The 19,160-nt window shown below is 46.6% G+C and overlaps 1 long non-coding RNA gene across 1 annotated transcript in view; it reads right to left on the bottom strand.

Moving 5' to 3' along the window:
* Positions 1-10,075: 10,075 nt before the first annotated feature.
* LOC141573138 (uncharacterized) overlaps positions 10,076-19,160 on the bottom strand; it is a 47,171-nt gene continuing 38,086 nt past the window's right edge. Inside the window, exons 2-3 of the long non-coding RNA XR_012498743.1 lie at positions 11,732-11,925; positions 10,076-10,271 (exon numbers count right to left, since the gene is read on the bottom strand). This is a non-coding gene — a long non-coding RNA (uncharacterized LOC141573138). The remainder of the gene's footprint in view (positions 10,272-11,731; positions 11,926-19,160) is intronic.

Raw genomic sequence — 19,160 nt, 5'->3', positions numbered from 1 at the left:
AAGGGTGGGGAGGGAGATGCCAAATGGTCCCATCTGTTGTTTTGGACAACATGGAGGAGGGGTTTTCCATGCCTTCTATAGCAAAACTTTTGAGCTGGAGCTTCCTTGCCTGGTCTGGAAACCACCACTTGGGGCTGCAAATGGGCGAGGCTGTTCTGGTGTAGGTCAGAGGAGACGAGACAGAGGAAAGCAGTGTTGTCGTAGCAGTGCTGGAAGAGAGGAAGAAAGATCTCTGAGAGGTGTCAGGAGTGCCAACAGCTGGTGGCAGGCTACTAGGAAAGGTTGGCAACCTATGGAGTCTAGGCATAGGGGTGGTTAACCCCATTCCCAGGCCACATTCACAGTCTTCCCCAGGGCAAGACAGGACAGCTGGCTCCCAAATCCTCAACCCCATCCAACTAGGGAGAAAGAACACTCTAACACTAAAAGGGCCAGTTGCAGCTTAGCTCTCCCTGCCCTCAGATTCCACCACGATTTTCTCTCTCATCCTCTCTTCTTAGTTCCTCCCTTGCTCTGGCAAAAGGAAGGCAGCATCTGTTGTCTGGTCGAATTCCCAGCAGGGCTGGTAGTGGGTTCATGAGAGCACTATTTACTTTAAGACTGAAACTGATTATTTCTGGGTTTCTGGATCTCGTTGCGATTGCACACACTCTTTTTATATTCCCTTCATGGATGGTGGATGGAACATGGATTGAACACAAATGGCGGGGAGCCACTGCCATTCTCAAAGCGGGAAGAACCTTGTGCAGGGCTTGGAGACCGGAGATCTGGTCATGGGCATCTATACAACCCCGTGTGTGACCTTTGGCAACTCACCTGCCTCCCTGAGCCTTGGTTTCTTCCTCTTCCTGAAACGCTCACTTGTGATTTCACACCAAAGGTGGAAACCATCTCAAGAAAGCCACTACTGCAGTCCACCTTTGTAACCTGGAAAGATCAGGTGAGTCTCAGACTCTCAGGAGCATATGTTGATTTCTTAAGTTGGTTCATTGTATCCCAACCCTGAACAAATGAGGTCGTTGAAACCGATGGTTGGGTTTGAATGGTCAGACATCCTTCTGGGAGACCTGAGGATGGAGGCCTATGGGGTATCTGGTGGGACCAGGAAGCACGGAGACTGAGGTGGGGAAGTTGGGGCTGAGTAGTCAGTGGATTCAGCACCGGTCTCTCCTCCCTGTGGCTCCCACCAAGCACCCCTACCCCCATGTGAGACATCTACACCATGAAATGCCTTGATTCAGAAATATTTTATGTTTCTAGTTTTTACTTGTCAGCACGCAAAATTGATAACTGAGCGTCTAGGCAATCACACTGAGTGGATGAATAATTCCAGGCAAAATTGTTAAAAAAAATACGCATACATACACATACAGATATATGACGTGACATATTTGGTTAGCCTGTATGGCCTATTATGGATAAATACATGGTGGTTTTTTTGTGTTTTTTTTTTCCTTTCTCAAAGATAAAAATAGGTCATGAACTCTGGCCTTTGACACATGCCAGGCCTGGGAAGCTCAGGTTGGGAGGATGAGTCTCTAGATTAGAGGCAGGGAGAGGGCTCCAGAGTACTGTGTTAGTGTCCCCTTTGGGCTGCACAACGGCATAACTTCCGCTCACAGGAGCTTCCTGCCCCACTTCAGGGCTGGGACAGGTGGGGGGCGGGGGGCAGGCAGCACCACCCTGGACCCTTGGCAGCCAGGCTGCAGGCAGGCAGCCCTCCCCACTGATGCTCTTCCTACCTCAGCCTGTGTCTTGGCCTGTGTCTTGGCACGCAGCTCATCTCCCCAGATCCCTGACACAGGCTAATTGCTTGTAACAAAAGTTGGCCTTAGAAATGTCAGGCATAATGGGAAGGGGGAGGAGGAGGAAGAAGGGAATCAAAAACAAGGAGAGGAATTTGGCAGAAGCCACCATGGATGGTGCAGCCTCGGGGCTCCCAGCCGCCAGGTTCATTAACTGCTCCGGATTTAGAAGGTCACCACCTTGCACAGCAGTTGCTCCAGCCTGCAGGCCCCCAAGTAGCAGCTGTCATGAGAACACCTTGGAAAGGGCAGGGAAGCATCAGCGTGCCCCACTGCACTTCCCAGGGCTCTGAGGCCTGGCCCGGGTCTGCCCTCCTCCAAATGCCAAAGGAAAAACATTTATTAAGCCAGTTCCTTCCAGTCCGCTGGGCCCATTGCTGACAGGAGCAGGTTCCTTTGGAGGCCCAGCCTGACTCTAGGAGGCCGCAGGGCACCCTCCCGACCTCTGGCCCGGCTGGAGTTGCTCTGGGTGGGGCGGAGCTGGAAGCTACAATATGAGAAGCAGGACCATGGGTTTGCACCCAGAAACCCTAAGTACTTTAAGGGATTTCTGTTTTTAGAGCTCTTGTTTTCACAGTCATTCAAAAACTATTAACAATGGGTTTGGCTTCTGGAGTGTTTGCAGTTCTCAGCAGAGAGGTCTGGCCCAGGGCAGTGCCCCAGGCAAAGTGATGCTGGGTTTTCAGCCCACGGTGGGGTCTCCCATGGCTTTTCTGCTCTTCCTGCAGCAGCCCCACAACCCCATTTCCTCAGCCCCAGCCCAATTTGGCCCCATGGGATGTGTGGGTCACCAAGCTGGGACAGTGTGGGTAGTGTTTCGGGTCCCCCCCCCCCATCCAAATGTCAGAATCAGTCACTTATGAGGTCAGCTCCTTGCCTTTCTGCTGCGGTCCCCTTGTGTTAGAGACAGACCCTTGGCACACAACCCAACCCACAGAGCTTGTATTCTGGTGTCCCAAGCAGACAGTGTGGAGGTTAAAAGTCAGACAGCCTGGGGTCCCTTTCTACCTCTGCACCGTCTATCTGTGTGACTTTGGGCAAGTCACTTCACCACTTTGTACCTCAGGTTCCTCCCCTATAAAGCAGAGCATGTATGGTACCTACTTCTGTGGGGTTATTGTAAGAATAAATTAATTAATATATGTAAAGCACTTAGAACCATGGCACATGGCAAATTTGATTTAAGTGTGCTGTTTGAAATCTCTGTACTCCTGCTCTTAGGGACAGCTCTCCTTTCCCTAAAATCCCACGATTAGGAGAGGACCTGATTGGACAGCATCCAGTGAGGGTTATCGATGACCTATTGTGTAGTGTTAGGTGCTGTGCGGACGAAAATGAACAAACCAGATACCAGTAGGATGCCAGGCATTTGTGCCTCGTGATGGAAGCGGTTTTTCACACTTAGGATGTTGGCAAGCCTGGGCCTCAGTTTCCCTGTTTGTGAAGTGGGGATAATAATATGCCCTACCGTGGGAAGTCTTTCTGGTGAGCATTAAATGAGTACAGCTCTCAGAGAAGCACCTGGGACAAATGAGGGCTCAGTGACACTGAGCTATGTATGGCCATGATTATTGCACTTGCTGCTGCCCGGCACCCTGTGATTTCTGACTCAGCACTCTGGCAGGTGGGGGTGGGGATGCGGAGCTACTGTGTGGGGTGGTGGGGAAGCGGTGAGAGTATCAGTTATCAGCTCACCAACAGGGAGGAAGCCTGTGTCCTCTGGCTCATCCATTACCTGGGAAGCAGCCCAGGCCTCGTTTGTACCCTTTGGGGTTCACCCTGCACCTCTCCTTGGCCAGAAGTCCTGGGGCGGAGTGAAGGGAGGGGCAGCTCTGTCTACTGACCTCAGGTCCCACACCTAGCCTCTGCCTCCTGACTTTACCCCTTCTAGAGTAAGCCGGGAGGAAAACCCAGTTTCGCTTCGGAGGTGAATGAGTTCCCTTGGATGCATCATTCGTTGAGAGCCTACTATGTGCTGCCTCTTGGCCAGATGCTGGGGATCCCAGACTGCAGAGGGCAGAGGCTCAAAGTCTCCTATCAGCGTTGAGGCTCCTTCTCACCGCCCCCCCAATCCCCACCCCCACCCCAGGTATAGGCCAAGTGCCCTCTTGCCTCCACCCTTCACCTTGTTCTCTTAGCTGGGAACCCTCCTCCCCCAAGACATATACACGTGACTCTCCCTGGTGTCCTGCAGGTCCATGTCCCAATGTCACCTCCTCAAGGAAGCCTTCCCTGATTTCATTGTTTAAACCAACCTACAACTCTCCATGCCTTTCCCTAACTTTCTGTCTTCATTAAACTTATCACCTGACTTTACCTACATATTCACAGAATGAGTGTTTTTGTCTCTCTCCCAGACTTGGATAAGTATCAGGTGTTCTCAATTTTGTTGGGTCCCATGACCCCACTGGCAATCTGGTGAAACCTACAGATCCCATTTCAGAATAAAGTGTTATAAATGCATAAGGTACAATACGTAGGATTACAAAAAAACCCAGCTGTGTTGAAATACAATTATCAAAATACAGAAGAACCTACAAATTTGATACAGGGATCTATGTGCTTCTTTAATAGCACATAAAATAAGAGTATCTAAAGTGGTCTACCAACGCCCTCATTTTGAAGTAATACTATTTCTAATAAATGTTTCTAGATATCTGTGTGGGGACAGAGTCCCATCGAGCAGTTTCCAGGCTCTCGGCCTCACGTGGAAAGGTGCTGGCTTGGGTAGTAGATGGCCATCAGCTGTGACTTGTTGGCCGTCAGCTGTAACCAGTTAGCCATGAGCCACTGATATAACTGCTGTGGCTACGCTAGCAAGCAGGGATTGCAGTTAGCAAGGGGTTGGTTGGCAGAGAAGTGGACGGCGGGTTGCAGATCGTGTGGCTCCTGCTTCCTGTGTCTCCAACCCAGCTGCCAGTGAGACTATAGTGGTGTGACTCCCCTATCTATGGCTCCGTGGGTGTTCCTTTTGGGCCTCACCACATCCTGCGTTCTTATGCGGGGAGTGGGACCAGAGACCCCGCATGACACCCAGCATGACAGTCTGCAATAACTGTGATGTGATATGAAAATATGTATTTTAATTGGCGACTGTTAATACTAGCATGGTTTGTTGCCTACATTCATAATCCAAAGAAATGCTACATTTTACTTTGTGAAAATAAAGATGCATTTTTCCCCCTTCTGAGTTCACAGACTCCTTGAGTTCTTAACCTCTGATTAAGCTCTTGCAGCCACAGGTACTGTGTTTTCCTCTACTAGCATCGAAATCACATTACAGGTGCTCAATAAATATTTTTGGGATAAATAAAAGCCCATATTACAATCTAGTAGTTAAAGGGTTAAAGTTTGTTCCCTAGTCTTTCACATTTATTTTAATAACAAAATGATAGCAACCACTAGTGTTCAATGATTGTTTGCGCTGTGCCAGGCACTGTTTTATAAACATTGTCTCATTTAATTCTTCCAACAACTCTGATATGTACTATTAATACTCCCTCTCTATGGTTATGGAAACTGAGCCAAAGAGAGTTTAAGCAACCTGTTCAAGGCCATGCAGCTGGTGTTAGAACTCGGCTCTGTCCGAGTCCAGAGCCTGTGTGCTACACTAATAAGGTCAGCTTCCTCTGGTGTCTCAGCCTCAGAAACTGGCCCTCAGTCCCAAAGGTGCAGCCCTGGCCCCTGCACGGGCTAAGGCTCAGCTCTCTTTCCCCCTTGTCTTCTCAGGGGACCTGTGGTGCCATGTGCCAGATCTCAGCCACGGCCCCAGCTTCACACAACCACCTCAAAGCTAATGACCTGTACAGATACAGGTCAGTATCTGTAGGCCCGACTTTTTTTCTGCTCTCCAAACCTCAGTGTCCCCTGCCCACTGCACGCCTGCCCCCGATGTTCTTCAAGCCCCTTTGTGCCAATGGAAGGGTCACCTTCTCCGTGAGGACTTCCCTGACCCTTCCCAGGTAGATCTACCCACCTGGTGTCCCCACTATTCTCTGTACACAGCTCACCACCACCCCCGTAATATTGTTACCCAATTTGTTGACATGTCTGCAGCTCCTTACTATTCTGGCAGCTCCTTGAGGACGAGCCTGTTTTCAGTTTGTCTCTAAATGTCCAGGACTTAGAACAATGTCTGACACAGTAGGGGCTCTATAGATGCTGCTGAATGGGTGAACTGAAGAAGGAATGAATAAATGAATGAATCATACTGACCAACCCTACTTACCAGTGCGGCTATTGCGTTTATTATCATTTACACCTCGCCGAGTGTCTAGTGCCATTATATGACCAAGGGACGTGAATTTGGAAGACACAGGGAGAGGGTGCCTCTATATGCACACTTGAAGTCAGTCTTTGCAGTAAAAATACGCAGAACTAGATCACGATGGGGTACAATAGCTGTTTATTTCTGTTCCTCAAATCAATTCAAACCCCGTTAATACTTAATTTAATTCACTGGGGTTTTTTCCTCGAACATTAACAGATATGTTATTAAGCTGTAGGGTCATCCATAATTGGTCATCACTCCGTGAATTAAATTTTAAAAAGGAAAACTAAGATCAAAGAATAATCAGATTTCCTATTTGTGTAGGGCAACCGAGTTAAATTATATTTACTTTCTAAAAATAGATTATTTTCTTAAGAATCAAACATTTATTTTTATTTCAGGCAATCTCAATACATCTTATGTAGAGTTAACAAATAAGATCCAGGTAATACTATTACATATTTAATAAATATAGCCTGTATTGAATGATGTTTGAGTGCAAAGCAGCAAGTAAATGCTGGAGGCAAACAAAGATGGATTGAACATAGTCTCCTCCCTAAAAAGAAGCCTGTGGACAATAGAAGGGAGTGAGCCTTGAGGGAAGGTGACTCTGGAACGTACCCTTCAAAATGCCAGTGACATGGTTGATGGTGGAGGGGCCTGTTGAGTCTGAAGATAAGGAGCATGTGGGGTAAAAGGCTTCTTGAAACCACACTTCCCTTATTCCTTCGCCACAGCGATGGGCACCTAAGTGTGTCCCCATTCCCAGTTGCCATAAACAGCGGTGTGTTGAGCCTTCTTGTACACGTGGCCCTAGGAGGCTTCTCTGCATCTGGACCCCGGATTGCTGGATCCCCCAAACGACTCTAGCTGTGCTGATAATGCCTAAGGTTTGGGTATGGGCCATTGATACCCAACTGGGGACGATTCCCTCCACCGGGGGACATTTGGCAATGTCTGAAGACATTCTGATTGCCATGCATGACTGGGAAAGACATGCTATTGGCATCTTATGGGTGAAGGTCAAGGGTGCCGTGCATGCTCCAATGCACAGGACGGCCCCCAAACAAAGAAGTAGCAGCATCTTTCTCATCTGCCGGAATGAGGAAACAAGCTGCCTGGACAAACCCCTCTTTCCCTTCTCCCCCTGCCTTCCTTCACATGGGGATGTTTGATATGGTCTTGATCAGACCTTGGAGAAGATACTATAGTAACACTGCAGTAGCTATTCTTTTTCTCCACTTTCTCCTGAAAAATGACCTTTAGATTCTGAGCAAGCTGTTGCGTGATTGTGACCTCAGGCTGGGCAGGCCTGAGGCGGGGGTGGGAGGGGGTGGGGGTGGGGGAGGGGGGGTGCATGGCAATATAACTAGGCCTGTGTCCCAATAGTTGAGTTAACCTCCAGAGCCCCCTTAGGAACTCAGGGGGATTTCTGAAATTGACCTAAAACTGCAGGCAAGCTAAATAAGCCCCAGAAGGATATGGATTTTAGACATGTGTGACGGAATCTCGATACAGTATTAACCGTTGAAGAACAAAGCCAAGTCTTACAGAGGAGTTTCCTCGTCGCCCCACCTCTACCTCTCCTATTTGTGACGGGCAGACATAAAATCAGAGGTCCTCGGACAGCTGTATCACTCAGCCGCTTTGTCTTGTATGCCGTGAACCTGAGTCTGGAAAGGTAAGGGAAATCCTCCAGTATGACAAGAGCTAATTGCAAAGGTGGGTTCAAGTCAGGCATCCTGACTGGCGGTTTTAACACATGGCGCCCAGATTCTTTGACACTCTTCCCATGTAGGGGGAGCCGATGCCTCCACTCCTTGAACCTGGGCCCTGTGATTGACAGACCAATAGAATATGGCAGAAGTGACGCTGTAGCAGTTTTCCAACCCAGGACTTTCGGAAACTGGCAGCTTCTTCTTCTGTCTCTTGGAACTCACATTCTTGAAACCCAGCCCATGCCGTGAGGAAGCCCAAGCACCCCGTGGAGAGGCCCGCATGGAGAAGAAACCAGGTCCAGGGCTCTCAGCCCCAGCTAAAGTCCCAGCTGACATCCAGTAGCTATTCACCAGTCAGGAGTTGGTTATCCCAGAAGTGGAGCCTTCAGCCCCACCCCCACCGCAGCCCCAGCTGGTGCTACATGGCTCAGAGATGTGCCTTCCTTGCTAAGGTCTGCTCAAATTGCAGATTGCTGGGCTAAATCAATGTTTGTTTTTAGATATTTAGGGTTTAAGCCACTACATTTTTGTGTGTTTTGTTACAGAGCAGTAAATGACTGGAACACTCCCTGTCCGAGTCATTCCGTTACACCACCAATGACATCTCTTTGGGAATGGGATATGGGGTTAACCGGGAAAGGGCTACCCCACCTAACCAGATACAGAATGACCTGGGAAGCTTGTTAGAAATGCAAATCGCCTGACTACTTCAGTAGACCTGGAGACCTGGTGTAGGTCTGAGTACTGCATTTATTTATTTATTTTTTTAAGATTTTATTGGGCAAGGGGAATAGGACTTTATTGGGAAAGAGTGTGTTTTCAGGACTTTTTTTTTTTTTTTTTTTTTTTTACTGGGGAACAGCTCCATCCAAGTCAAGTTGTTGTCCTTTCAATCTTAGTTGTGGAGGGCACAGCTCAGCTTCAGATCCAGTCGCCCTTGTTAGTTGGAGGGGGCGCAGCCCACCGTCCCTTGCAGGAGTCGAACCAGCAACCTTGTGGTTGAGAGTTGTGGTTGAGAGCCTGTGCTCCAACCAACTGAGCCACCCGGGAGCTCAGCGGCAGCTCATTGACTTCATTCTAGTTGCAGAGGGCGCAGGTCGCTGGCCCATGTGGGAATTGAACCAGCAGCCCCGTTGCTCAGAGCTTGTGCTCTAACCAACTGAGCCACCCGTCCGCCCGAGTACTGCATTTTTAACACATGTCCCAGTTTTCCGAGAATATTGTATAGTCATCAGTTAATTAGATTATAATTACTCAAATGACAGAGCAAGCTCAGTGGCCACAAATGCTTTGGGAAAACCACAGCTGTCCTTCTGAACTATCTTCTCTCCCACCTTCATCATTCTTTAGCTTGAAAAAGACTGGTAGCTAGCATTCCACAAAGAGGGACAAAATATTACTATAATCTACGTAATCACATGAGGCACAGCTTCACGGATCTGAATTCTTTCATTCAAACTCTGTATGTTCAGAACTGCCAGCCCTGTGTCCACCCAGCTGTCCATCACTTACTTAGTGGTGAGAGCACATGCCCTTGAGTCAGACAAACCTGGCTTCAAAACCTGGGGGCCTCTTATTAGGTACGTGACCTTTAGCCAATGACGTCCCCTTTCTAGGTCTCAGTGTACTCATGTGTTAAATGATAATAATAATGTATTTTATCTCATAGGATTGCTGTGAGGATTAATCAACTAATGCATAAGTGTTCAGCACAATTCATGGCATGTAGTAACTGCTCAATAAATATTTTATATTATGACTTGTCCAACAAACGATAAAGGGAGGGGACACTATATAGATAGACATAGATATAGATATACCGTGTTTCCCCAAAGCTCTAATGCATCTTTTGGAACAAAAATTAATATAAGACCCAGTCTTATTTTAATATAAGACTGGGTCTTTATAATAATATATAATATAATACTGGGTCTTATATTAATTTTTGCTCCAAAAGACGCATTACAGCTGATGGTCCGGCTAGGTCTTATTTTGGGGGAAACACAGTAGATATAGAGATATAGATGATAGAGCTAGAGAGAGAGATAGGTATAGGTAAAGATGTAGATATAGGCATATCTATCTACACACACACACACACACACACACACACACACAAGGTGTAATAAAAAATACAGTGACTGTTTATGGCGGTGGCCGGTTAGCTCAATTGGTTAGAACGTGGTGCTGATAGCACCAGGGTTGCCAGTTAGACAACTGCGTGGGCCATTGTGAGATGTACCCTTCTTAAAAAAAAAAAAAAAAAATACTGTGAATGTTTAAATAATTTATTACAGTTAAAGACACATTGCCATTAATCCCTCTCAAAATACCCTGCCTTACTTCTAACACACTTCTCCCATCGTTCTTGCCACTCTCTGAAGCAGTTCTGGAAGTCCTCTTTCATGAATGTCTTTACTTCACCCTCCATCATGACAATGCTCCATGTCACACATCACTTCTGTTACATGGCAATTTCTGTCAAATAAAAACATTACAGTGTGTCCTCATCCACCTTATTCACCGGATCTGGTACTATGCAACTTCTGGTTCTTCCCCAAAGTCAAAATGATCATGAAAGGAAAACGTTTGGAATCGATTCAGGACATCGAGGCAGCCACGACAGCGCGACTACAGACACTACATTCAGTGCCTGCATTTATACTAGAAGACAGGGAAATGGACCCAATCCGTGGTAACCTCAGCCTGAGGTGAACCAGGGTCAAATCACTATGGCACGTTTTACAAACACAGATTCCCAAGCCCCAGTCTCACAGGTTCCGATTCAGTAGCTGTGCATGGGCCCCAGAATCTGAGCAAATAATTCTAAGGAGTCGTCAGGTTTGGGATCCAGTAGAACACTCAAGATTCTTGTTCCTGAGCATGAAGAATACCTTATGCATTAAAATAATTGGCAAGACGTTGTTTCATTCCAGCAGATTTCCATGCATGCTATGCACCACACCTGCGAGAACGAAGGCACCGTACTCCTTAAACTTGAATGACACAGGCCACCATGAGCCAGACCTGTTTTCATCCTCCAAGGAGGCTGGGACGCCAGCCGGCCCAGGGCACAGCCTCAGGCTGAGGGACGTCCCTGGGCACCTCTGTTTCCCCACACTAGCCACCTCCACACCTGACCCAGCTCCCCACCCACACGATGGAAGTAGATGTCACTCCTGGAGATTTTAATTAATCGTCTTCCTATTTTTTTTTTTTTTCCTTTTGGGTCAGACTCTTAAGTGTCTATCATGTTGATAGCACTCTAGGGAGTCTTTTGTTCTGAATAGGTGAAAAATTGTACCCACAAAAAGAGTTCCCCATCCGATCAATTCTCTCTAACAACTTTATTGATTAGCTGCAGGAACATTTTTCATTTATTAATTATGAAGAAGATGTTTCCGAGATTTCTTAAAGTTAACTATTGTAATTTTTTTTTTGAATACTGATTTCACATTGATTGACTTGCCTCAAACTGCTTTCCAGGGCACAGAGTCCTAAAGCAGGTATTTGGGGTTCTGGCGAAGGAAGCTATTAAAGAGCCTGGGAGCACAGGCAGTGGTCTGAATCTTCATTTGGGGCTGATTAATTGATTACTTGGGGGGGAAAAAAAAAAACATGGCTTGTCCTTTTCAATAATGTGTTAGCATCAAAATATCATCCCATTATGATGTCCAGGCTAGTGATGGTTAATTAATTAATTGCCGCCAGTTAAAAACAATGTTCGACCCAAGTAAATCTTTCATTTATTAAAATCAATTTTGATAATGGCTTTGCAAAGGGATTTGGGGGTAGAGTCAGGAGTCTTGACTGGCTCCTCCCTCACTCCCTGCTGCTTCCCTTCCTCTCCCCTCTCCCTTCGGCCTCCCCCTCCCCATTCCTCTTCCCTCTGCCCCCTTTCTTCCCCTTTCTTCTTCGCAGTCCAGTTCCCAGCTGACCTGTCTGCTTCATGTGTCTGTTAGAGCCCCATTCAGCAGAGCTAGCTGTTCAGTGGCTGGCTCCCCGGGCTGTGGATACTCTGTAGGTCGAAGGCTGGCTTCCTCTCCTCTTGAGCTACTCAGCAGAAACCCAGCTGGTGGCAGACATACTTGCCAGCTCCATTCCTGAGGCTTCCTGAGGAGGAAGGCTGGGCCTGTTGGAAGTGAGGGAGTGCCAGGAAATCAGAGTCTTGCTCCCCGGCACCCAGAAGCATCCCAGCCCTTTCCCTCTCCATACCTGTGCTAGGTAAGGCTCACGGCAAGTAATCTAATCCTGGATGCAAGAAGCAAGGATCCAGTTATTCACCTTCATTGCATGAACATGCGTAGATTGGGCTGGAGGAACCGAGCCCTGTACTGGGCACAGCATGATTATGGGCCCATCCCTGCCCTCAGGGTGACTGCAGTCTACAGAAGGAGACTGGAACCTTCTTACAGTTCTAGCAGAAATGGGGAACATTCAGGAGGAAAGCAGGTGGGTAAGATCAAAGACAAGAGGAGATGGCCAGCTCACCTCAAGGAGGAAAAGTGAGTTTGATCCCAAGGTAAGAGATTATAAAAGAGAATATGACTTATGAGGAAAGGAGAAGGTAAAAATGAACCAGATTATTGAATGTGAATGATCCCCGTGAAGATGAAAAGAGAGCAAGAGGCAAAACAAAAAGCAAAAACCCCGATGGCTGCTCAGGGAGATCAAGGCAGCGTTTGGGGTACTGGGGAGTCCTGGAGCAGAGTGGGGTGGGTGGAGGGCTGAGTCACAGGAACCTGGACTCCCAAAGGGCTAAGTAGAACATCCAAAGGTCTAAACTACGTGTTGGGTGTAAGAAGATAAAAGAGGAAGGGAGGGGTCAGATTTGAGAAGGTTAATGAGGGACTAGTGGCTGTGGGGCTGATCTGGGTTCTCTGGCAAGAAGCAGCCTTGCTAGTGATGGGAAGAGCTCAGCAAAGGAGATGGTGAAGGACACAAGTCACCAGTTGAAATGGGTCGATGTCTCCAGATAAATTGCATGGCAGGCTTCTAAAAGAACATGCCCATGTGACCTTAGGCCTCCTTTCTGTTGTTAAGAAATAAAGGAATGAGGGGAGGAAAATAGGCAGTGGTAAAAGTCCTCATTTTCAAATAAAAAGAAAAGGTGGATTCTAGAAACCTTGAATTTGAATCCCTTCTTCCCCGCAACATGCATATAGTCCTCTGGTAAAATTCCAGAACGCATTATTACAAGGAAGGTCAGGGGCTTTTAGGAACGAACCCCGAGGTTCTTAATAGTTACCGTGGATTTGTGACTAACAAGCCAAAACTAACCACATTTCCTTTCTGATAGTGTTATAGGCTTGTGTATCACAGGTATGACAATACTCACGGGTCATCTCGATTCTAGAAAAGTAACTGAGCTGATCTTGCCTGACATTCTTATGGACACGTGTGTAAATCCTGGGTTAACTTCATGCAGTCAGTTTGAATCACTATCAATAAGGGTTCTTACCCAGAGGATCCTGATTATTGAGTCAAAGGAGGAATTCCATTTAGAATTCTGTTCCTAACCCTACCTTGTTCAACAGTTTTCTCAAAGAAGTGAATGAAGGCACCAAAGACATGCTTATCAGGTTAACAAATATGACTTGTGTCTGGGAGGGATAGTTAACACAGCAAAAGAACAAATCAATATTCAAAGTTATTCTGTGAGGTTGGAAAATGGAAACAAACCAAGAGGATAACAGGAATATACATAAAGTCTGAGTTTAGGTTAAAAAAAATCAATAGCCAAAGGCACAGCGTTAGACAAGTATGACTTAGCCGCAGCTGACATGAAAAACAGGCTGGAGGTTTATGTGGCTGCAAAATCGGGAGGAAGCCACAGCACAATGTGACTGCTAAGAAAGCTGATGCAGTGTTAGGCTCTGTCTTAATTTGGGTACCCCCAGAAGCAGAACCCACGGTAAGGACCTCAGTACAAGTAATTAATGTGAGAGGTGACCTCACGGCTTCTCTTTCTGTAGGGGTGGGGGAGTGGGACAGGAAAGGAGATAGGAAAGGTGAGTATCAAGCCAGCAGCCATGCAGGTGACGGAAGCTTAATGCTCCTAGGGCTCTGAGAAGGGTGGAAAACACACATCTCAGGGTTACCCTAGCTGAGGGGTGAGAGAGCGCTGACATTCATGTTCCAACTCCCGTCACTCATCACTGAAGGCTCCCCTGTGGAGTGGGCCTTGGCACTTCTGACTAGGCATAGTCCAAGTGGCTCTGGCAGCCAGAGAGAGCCCTCAGGCAAAACATACAGGTGCTGGCAGAAGTCAGGCTGGCATGCACTAAAATGGTAAGGCTCCAGGGGATAGGAGCCATGCACCAGTAACGTCTGCTACAGGCCCTGAGAGTTATATAACAAGTGTCCTTCTGGCCGGTCAACCATTATCTGGAATACTGCATTTAACTCTGGGTGCCACATGAAAGAGTAACTTTGAAAAATGGAGTATTTTTCAGAGTGGGGCCCAAGATGACAGGGAGTTTGAGGACAATGTCATCTGAAAATGAAGCTAATGAGTCCTAGCTTAGACTTACGGATGACATCTCATCTTGGGTGTCCAATGGACATCTTCAACTTAACATGTTCAAGTGGGAATTCAACATCCCCCCCAAAAACTAGAACACTACGTTTGAAATAATTGTGCACTAATCCAGAAAGTACAATATGACCCCTACCTCCCACTAAAAAAAAATAAAAGTGGTGATTCTCTGTTCTAGAGGGATGGTGGGGGAGGGGATCTGAATAAATATGGAAGACCAAACACCAAACGTCAAAATGCCTAGGATGTGTGTGTGTTTATATGTGTGTGTGTGTGTGTGTGTGCATGATTTTAAAGATGCACTGAATTTTGACATTGAAGCAATTGATTGAAAGAATACACGAAACTTGGACAAATCCCTAATCTGAGACTATAAAAGAACAAAGGGATTCATTTTTTAAAAACTCAAAACAACACCATGGATGAACAAATACAAGGTTACTTACTGCTTATGTGAGCATGTATTATATGGATAAATACCCTTACACACAAACACCTATACGTACCTGCATATAGATAACGATATATTTAACTGGTTAGTATTCGTTTGCACAGGTATATACCTATAGCAAATTACAGCTGGGTGTGTGACACTGTGATGGGTTTGATATTAATACCAATACCTCCTAATTGATGAAAATAAATTATGACATACCCATAAATAGAACATTAAGCTGGAGAACTCTGGATGTATTGATATGGAATAATCTTCAAGATACGGTTTTCTTAAAATAAGCAGACTGTCCTCCTTGCCAGGCACTCTGGCCCCGTGATTCACTTGGTTTCCATGCTAAAGGGACCCTGAGTTTCCTTTCACTGCTCCTGGGTCCTGGGCAGGCTAGTTACTAACTAGCCATGTGGCCTTGGGAAAAAAGTCCTTTAACTTCCCAGGATTCTAGTTTTCCCCAAAAAGCCTTCGTCTCGGGCTCACTGTCGAGAACAAGTGGGAATAGGAACAAGCTTTTGGGATTTAGAATTTGATTTTCTTTTGAGTTGGCCTGGGGAAAAAGAGGCTAAAATGTCCCTAAAGCTGTTGTAGAAAGCATTTATTCCTCTCTTCATTTCCTATTAGTCTAGGCATGGGACAAAATACTTATTCTCATAATCCCTGCTTCCCTGAGGAGGTCATCAGGGATGCAGTGACCTGGGCCAGTCATAATGGACGTGGACAAATGGAACAAAAGCAGGAGAACAATACAGAGAAACAAAGAAAGCATCCGAGACACCTGGGTTTGTACAGTTCAGGTCCAAAGCCGCGGCAGAAGCACCCTGGGAATCGCAAGGCAGCATCCAGCAAGAAAGCTGTCAGCTCTCATCTAGGTTGCTCTGAGACCTCCCGTGACAGACAGGATTCCACAGCAAATTGAATAAGCAGAACGACACAGTGTGAATAGCAGACAGACACAGGAAACGTCTTCCAAAAATTAGGAAGAGCTGAGAGGATGCAAAAAGAACACTTAAATGTCTAGCATTCACAAAAACCGGAAAATACCGATAACAGGAAAATTTGTTACTCTACAAATCTAAGAAATGGAAGTTAGTGTTTGAGGCAAAATTAAAAAAAAAAAAAGAGAGAGAGAGTTGACCCTGATGATGTAAAGATTTTAACAAGGGTTTCATGGTTTATTGTTGCTATCAGTACTTTCTAGAGAATGAGCTGGAAACAGGATAGAACAAGTTTGCCCTCCTTTCTCGCCAAGTGGTTACCTTGCACGGGGCTGGCAGTCTTGGCAGCTCAGCCCTCTGGGTTTTGGGAGATGCTGGTGGAAGAGTAATGCCTTGTACCTGGACAAGTCTTCACTGATTACAAATACTTGCAAATAATTATCTTAGTTGACCTCAAAACTGCTATGAGAAATGTATTATGAGGAAACTTGGGTTCTGCAAAGTGAGAGGCCGTTGGCATCACCAGTCAGAAATGGTGACCTGGAACACCCATTTTTCAGGTGTGTTCTTTCTGCCACGCCATGAGCCAGGCTACCTCTCCAAGCCACCCATTGTTCCCTCAGACCTCTCACCCTTGACCAGTCCTGATGCAGGAACTCCCATCCCTGAAGTGCCGTTCTTTCAGCAAAAGTATCACGAGAAGCCCCAAACCAAGCTGAAAATGCTCTAGGAGGATTATTGCAGTGATGACATCTGCCTGTGAGGACGACTCTATTTAATAGGACCCTTAGGAGATGGAAGAAAGGACAGGTATGTTCTGAAATAAGGACAGGGGTCTATAAGAAATCTGGAACACAGAGCACCGTTAAAAACAGACAGGGAATCCAAGCAAGGGGTCCAGAGGAACTCTGGGCAGCTGGAGAGCATTTTGAGGGCAAGGAGTAGCTCAGAGAGAATGGATAGAAAAGCCCCCAAAAGTGTCATCTTCATTCTGGTTTTGTCTGGAGATGTTCCAGATCACGTGACTTGTGCTACGTGTTCAGTTTCAGTATGGCAGGCCAGCTGAAAGAGATGAAAAGTTGGGTTTGACTGAAAGAGACAAAAGAGAAACTGGATACAGAGATGACTATTGAGGGGGCCAGTTAGCTCAGGAAAGGGCACTCAAGAGCTTTAAATCTAGACATGGGACTGTAATCCCAGGGTGTGGGGACCAAGGCCATGAAGAGAATGAAAATACGGCAACCTACTGTGATGTGCAAGCCTGCAGAGGCTGAGATGGGTGGGGGCTGCCAGTGAGCACACTGGACAGGTGAGTGCAATTGGACTGAGCAGACCTGCTGAAGTGCTCCTGGAGCCACCAGCCCCAGCAAATCAGGGACCCAGGTTAGAGACTTGGGTCATAAAGGAGCAGAGGCCTGGGCTCTGTTACCAAGGGTACCAGGGATTAGAAATCTGGCTCAGAAAGGATGGGAAATCGGAGTTAAGCACAATATGACCTTGACCCACAATTCCATTCCTGTGAATTTTATTTTACAGATATTCCCATACGTGTGGGAAGTAACATACATACAAGAATATTCACAGTGGCATTGTAATAACCAGAGGTTAGAAACAATCAAAACGTTCATCAATAAAGGATGGTTGAAATAAATGATGGCACACTCAGGCAAAGGAATTAAGCTGAAGAACTCTCTATGCAAGGATCTGGAACAATCTTCAAGGCGTATTTTCCTCAAAACATACAGAGCAAAAGAGTATGGAGCTACCATTTGTGTTTCTTTTTGTAGAACATGGCTAGGGGTCCCTCTGGGCATGAGACCTGGGTGCCTGGCAAATAGAATGGGAAGGAGACATTTCTCAATAAACCCTTTTGTAACTTTGGAGATTTGTACTATGTGTATATATCCCCTACTAAATATATATCTATCTATATCTATCTATCTATCTATCTATCTATCTATCTATCTATCTATCTATCTATATATATATATATATATCTCCAGGATTGGAAGTAATTAGATGACAGGGAGCCGGAACTCAAACCCAGAGAAAAGAGTTCAAAGACAGGAGCTCAGGCAGAGGCAGGACAGCGGGTGGGGGCCAGGGTGCTGCCATATATTCCTAGCCTGGGCTGGAGGGAACCACTGAGGGTGGGGTGGGGTGGGTGGCTAGGCCCAGAAAGAGGACACCTTGAGAGTAAGGAGTGAACAGAGGTGCAGATGACCAGGCTGCTCCCCAAGTCCCCTTGTGCCATGGAGCCTTAGTTCTGGAAGGGGATTTTAAGGTCGCTCAGTCTGGTGGTGTCAACATTTTGGTGTATGATTTGACTGTGACAGAACCAACCAGAGCCCTTGTTAACAAAATTCAGACTTGTGGCCCCAACCCTGATCCCTGAGTCTGGACATCTGAGGGTCTCAAGGGTGGGGTGGGGCTCGGCATTCCTGCAGATTCTGTTTAGCCAGGATCCACTGACATTGACCGTTTGTCTCTCAGCTGAAGGGAATTTCCAAGAGAGATGATGCTGGTGTGGGGAACCCCCCAGATCAGTCAGGAGCCTGGGGGTTAGGCAGTGTAGTTCAGAGAACACAGGCTTGGAGTCACACAGTCTGTGCTTGAATCCCTGGTCTGCCACGTCACAGCTATGTCCTTGGAGATGACTTAATATTGTTATGCTTCAATCTCCTCATCTCTTACATGGATTTAATTATGCCCAGTCCATAGGCTTAAAATTTAAATAAGTATATATCCCCCCAATATTATTACTGCTGTTTTATTGGTGTTGCAACCTCACAGGAAGGGAAAGAGCTTGCCAAGACAGGAAGGGCTGTCATCACAGGAAGAGTCAGAATGAACCAACTGCCTTCTGCAGTGTCATCGAAGCCAGCGTCACACCATCAGAGCGTCACACCATGGCTTTGTTTTCTGGGAGGATCATGACCCTATGGCTGCCCGAGCCACTTAGATCTCTGTCCTGGTGAACATTTAGTGCTTAATCACCCTCAGAATACACCATTTTATGCTTGTACTGGGATTGCCTTGGGCTTATGCAATGAGCCACACTAGAGGGGGAGATAGACAAGTTCTGGATCTCTAAAGGACTTAGCGCACTCTGCACTTTTTGTCATATTTAACAGGGCTCCTAATCAGATCGCTTTTCTAGGATTACAGAATTGGGAGCTCGAGGTATTCATTTGATCTCCTTCCCCTCAGCGTGCATAACTCCGTTAATGGCTGCAGGAGCACATTCCCAGCACATTTAATGGTTTGGGCTCAGACAGTTGTTCCAGTTCCTCATTATACCTGGCCGGTGGAGGCCCTAAAGGGAACCAGAAATCTGGAGGGCTTTGAGAAGCTTGTCTCGGCCCCTTTTTCTTAGGCAGGGCTAAATCTTACCCAGAGGTCCGGCTCCACACACATATTTCTTTGGATTTGGAACTTTCAGG

This window comes from Rhinolophus sinicus, linkage group LG09 (assembly GCF_036562045.2).
Source record: "Rhinolophus sinicus isolate RSC01 linkage group LG09, ASM3656204v1, whole genome shotgun sequence".
Lineage (NCBI taxonomy): Eukaryota > Metazoa > Chordata > Mammalia > Chiroptera > Rhinolophidae > Rhinolophus > Rhinolophus sinicus.
This window is presented reverse-complemented; position numbering and strand designations above follow the sequence as displayed.